The 5,051-nt window shown below is 36.7% G+C and overlaps 1 pseudogene; it reads left to right on the top strand.

Annotated features, from left to right (window-relative positions):
* The first annotated feature begins 4,660 nt into the window (after positions 1-4,660).
* LOC125084121 (uncharacterized) lies at positions 4,661-4,835 on the top strand (annotated as a pseudogene).
* The last annotated feature ends 216 nt before the right edge of the window (positions 4,836-5,051 follow it).

Consider the following 5,051-nt stretch of genomic DNA (forward strand, 5'->3'; position numbering starts at 1 on the left):
GACATCCCTAGTCATCATATTATTAAAGGAGAAAACCACATTGGAGGAATGATACTACCTGAACTTCAAGACTTAACTCTAAAGCTGCAATATCAAGGCAGTGTTTTTTTGTTTTGTTTAGTTTTTAATAAGCTACACACCCAATGTTGGGCTTCAACTCAGGATCCTAAGATCAAGAGTCTCCTGCTCCACCAACTAAGCCAGCCAGGCACTCCAAGACAGTGTGGTACTTGGCAGAAGAATGAATAGATCAATGATATAGAATGAAGACTCCAGAAACAGACCCAGCTAAATACAGTCAACTGATCTTTGACAAATGAACAAAGGCAATACGAGGGAACAAATGTAATCTTATCAACAAATGGTGCTGGAACAGCTGGATGTTCAAAAAAATGAATCTAGACACAGATCTTAGACGCTTCATAAAAATTAACTAAAAATGGATCACAGACCTAAATTAAAACACAAAACTGTAAAACTCCTAAAAGAGCCAACATGGAAGAAAATCTAAATGACCTTGGGTATGACATTGACTTTTTAGATAAACACCAAAAACATGACATGAAAGAAATAATTTAGACATAATTAAAATTGAGAATTTCTACTCTGTGGACATTGTTGTAAAGAAATGAAAAGATAGGCCAGAGTAGGAGAAAATCTTTGCAAAAGACACATTTTATTGGTAGGATGGAGTGGCAAGTTTTTAGCTCTTTATACATGGAATTGGTGTAATTTATTTTGGTATACAGTATAGTATGTTATATAGTATAGTATGGGACCTAATTTTATTTTCTTTTAAATGGATATACAGTTTTCTCTGCATCAATTTTAAAGATTATTCTTAGACTTTTAGAGTATAATTTCACTTTTGTCATGATCAAAGTTTTAAGACATACTCAGAACTATTTGTGACGTACTTTTCTGTTTAATTTGTATATGTGTTCATTCGTGCAGTTATGCTGTAAAATTTGAATTGTAGTAGCTTTATAGTAAATGACATAGCTGCCTATGGGTAAACAGATACCTTCTAATAAGATTTATTACACGTTGGGCCACCTGGGTGACTCAGTGGGTTAAGCCTCTGCCTTTGGCTCAGGTCATGATCTCAGGGTCCGCATCAGGCTCTCTGCTCATTGGGGAGCCTGCTTCCCCCTCTCTCTCTGCCTGCTTCTCTGCCTACTTATGATCTCTCTCTCTCTCTTTCTCTCTCTCTGTCAAATAAGTAAAATTAAAAAAAAAAGATTACATGTACTTGAATGCATCCAGATTTTATTCTTTTTTCAAACTCTTTACAATTTACTCTGTTTAAATTCAGAGCTGATACATATTAAAAACTGAACTAAAATGGCTAACATGTTTTAGTATTTCTTTATATTTCTAGATTTAAAATATGGGAGAGTAGTAGAAGGCACCATTTTTAAAAACCTCTAATGACTCACATTTCCTATCTCTAATTAAAACAAAATACCCTGTGGAATACCTTTGCATCATTTACCCAGTTCCATTAATTCTGACTACTGAAGTTAATTTAAATACACTTGTAAAATGAGAGCTCAGTATCAGCTTTTTTTCTGTGTTGGCATACTCAGTGAGACTTACAAATAGTTATCTGCTAGGTGGTAAACAGAAAACAGTCTTGTCTATTAGAAATAATCTTAGCCAATAAATGTTATTTATGCTCCATTTAGGAAAAAAGATGTTAATCAGAGATCACAAAAGGATCTTTTTGTTAAAGCTAAAAGCAATTCTTCTGTGATTAGTTGCATATGCAAATCTTACCCAGTTTCTTTCATCTTTTCTGATAGTTGTGCAGGAAGAAAACTGGATACAAGAATGCAAGTTAAATCCACTATAAATGAAACTGCACAATAGCCCCTGTATCTTCAGTAATTTCTAGATCATTTCTATGCTCAAGCCTTCATTCTCTCCTTTCTTCCTATATAGAATTTTAAGAAGTTAGCCAAGATGTAATGAGAACAACTGATTTAGACTTAGGGGATTTGAAGCCAAATTCCAAATTTGCATTTTGATCATTTAGGAAATTTCCTTAACTGCTATACTGAACCTCAGTTTCCACATTTGTTAAAGGGTAAACATAGCTGTTAACATGGCTTTTGTGGGGATTAAGATGCTGATATGGAAATGCCTGTCATTCTGATTGGATATTTTTTATATGTTAAAATTTAAATAGATGAACACAAAAAGAAACAGACAAAAATGAAATCATCATTTCATTACCCAGGCAAAATTCTTTGGTTTATTGATATGAAAAGGGACTTTTATTTTTTGTTTTTTTAAGAAAGAAAGAACAAGAGAGCAAGCCCAAGTGTATGCATGTGGGGGTGGGGGGAGGGGGAGAGGGAGAGCAAGACGGAGAGAATCTTTTTTTTTATTTTTAAATTTATTTGACAAAGATCACAAGTAGGCAGAGAGGCAGGCAGAGAGAGAGGGAGGAAAGCAGGCTCCCTGCTGAGAGAGAGCCCAGTGCGGGGCTTGTTCCCAGGACCCTGGGATCATGACCTGAGCCAAAGCAGAGGCTTTAACCCACTGAGCCACCCAGGCGCCCCGGGAGAGAGAATCTTTTTTTTTTTTTTTTAATTTTATTGTTTTTAAATTTTTTAATTTTTTATAAACATATAATGTATTTTTATTCCCAGGGGTACAGGTCTGTGAATTGCCAGGTTTACACACTTCACAGCACTCACCATAGCACATACCCTCCCCAAAGTCCATAACCCCACCCCCCCTCTCCCAACCCCTTCCCCCCAGCAACCCTCAGTTTGTTTTGTGAGATTAAGAGTCATTTATGGTTTGTCTCCCCATCCCATCTTGTTTCATTTATTCTTCTCCTACCCCCTTAACATGCCCATGTTGCATCTCCACTTCCTCATATCAGGGAGATCATATGATAGTTGTCTTTCTCTGATTGACTTATTTTGCTAAGCATGATACCCTCTAGTTCCATCCACATCTTTGCAAATGGCAAGATTTTATTTCTTTTGATGGCTGCATAGTATTCCATTGTGTATATATACCACCGCTTCTTTATCCATTCATCTGTTGATGGACATATAGGTTCTTTCCATAGTTCGGCTATTGTGGACATCGCTGCTATAAACATTCGGGTGCACGTGCCCCTTCGGATCACTACGTTTGTATCTTTAGGGTAAATACCCAGTAGTGCAATTGCTGGGTCATAGGGTAGCTCTATTTTCAACATTTTGAGGAACCTCCATGCTGTTTTCCAGAGTGGTTAAACCAGCTTGCATTCCCACCAACAGTGTAAGAGGGTTCCCCTTTCTACGCATCCTCGCCAGCATCTGTCATTTCCTGACTTGTTAATTTTAGCCATTCTGACTGGTGTGAGGTGATATCTCATGGTGGTTTTGATTTGTATTTCCCTGATGCCGAGTGATATGGAGCACTTTTTCATGTGTCTGTTGGCCATCTGGATGTCTTCTTTGCAGAAATGTCTGTTCATGTCTTCTGCCCATTTCTTGACTGGATTATTTGTTCTTTGGGTGTTGAGTTTGCTAAGTTCTTTATAGATTTTGGACACTTGCAAATATCTTCTCCCATTCTGTCAGTTGTCTTTTGGTTTTGTTCACTGTTTCCTTTGCTGTGCAAAGCTTTTGATCTTGATAAAGTCCCAATAGTTCATTTTTGCCCTTGCTTCCCTTGCCTTTGGCGATGTTCCTAGGAAGACGTTGCTGTGGCTGAGGTCAAAGAGGTTCTGCCTGTGTTCTCCTCAAGGATTTTGATGGATTCCTTTCTCACATTGAGGTCTTTCATCCATTTTGAGTCTATTTTCGTGTGTGGTGTAAGGAAATGATCCAATTTCATTTTTCTGCATGTGGCTGTCCAATTTTCCCAACACCATTTATTGAAGAGGCTGTCTTTTTTCCATTGGACATTCCTTCCTGCTTTGTTGAAGATGAGTTGACCATAGAGTTGAGGGTCTATTTCTGGGCTCTCTATTCTGTTCCATTGATCTATGTGTCTGTTTTTGTGCCAGTACCATGCTGTCTGATGATAACAGCTTTGTAATAGAGCTTGAAGTCTGGAATTGTGATGCCACCAACTTTGGCTTTCTTTTTCAATATTCCTTTGGCTATTCGAGGTCTTTTCCAGTTCCATATAAATTTTAGGATTATTTGTTCCATTTCTTTGAAAAAAAAAATGGATGGTATTTTGATAGGAATTGCATTAAATGTGTAGATTGCTTTAGGTAACATAGACATTTTCACAATATTTGTTATTCCAATCCAGGAGCATGGAACATTTTTCCATTTCTTTGTGTATTCCTCAATTTCTTTCGTGAGTACTTTATAGTTTTCTGTGTATAGATTCTTAGTCTCTTTGGTTAGGTTTATTCATAGGTATCTTATAGTTTTGGGTGCAATTATAAATGGGATGGACTCCTTAATTTCTCTTTCTTCTGTCTTATTGTTGGTGTAGAGAAATGCAACTGATTTCTGTGCATTGATTTTATAACCTGACACTTTACTGAATTCCTGTACAAGTTCTAGCAGTTTTGGAGTGGAGTCTTTTGGGTTTTCCACATATAGTATCATATCATCTGCAAAGAGTGATAGTTTGACTTCTTCTTTGCCAATTTGGATGCCTTTAATTTCCTTTTGTTGTCTGATTGCTGAGGCTAAGCTTTGCGCAGTGGCAGTATCATAGCCAATGAGGTTTATCCGAGGCACAATTATTGCTAATTGATTGCTGAGGCTAGGACTTCTAGTACTATGTTGAATAGCAGTGGTGATAATGGACATCCCTGCTGTGTTCCTGACCTTAGTGGAAAAGCTTTCAGTTTTTCTCCATTGAGAATGATATTTGCAGTGGGTTTTTTCCATAGATGGCTTTGATATTGAGGTATGTGCCCTCTATCCCTACACTTTGAAGAGTTTTGATCAGGAAGGGATGCTTTTTCAACATCTATGGAGAGTATCATATGGTTCTTGTTCTTTCTTTTATTAATTTTATTTATTAATTTATTTATTAAATTTAATTAATTTCTTGTTCTTTCTTTTATTAATGTGTTG

Source organism: Lutra lutra, chromosome 13, assembly GCF_902655055.1.
Source record: "Lutra lutra chromosome 13, mLutLut1.2, whole genome shotgun sequence".
NCBI lineage: Eukaryota > Metazoa > Chordata > Mammalia > Carnivora > Mustelidae > Lutra > Lutra lutra.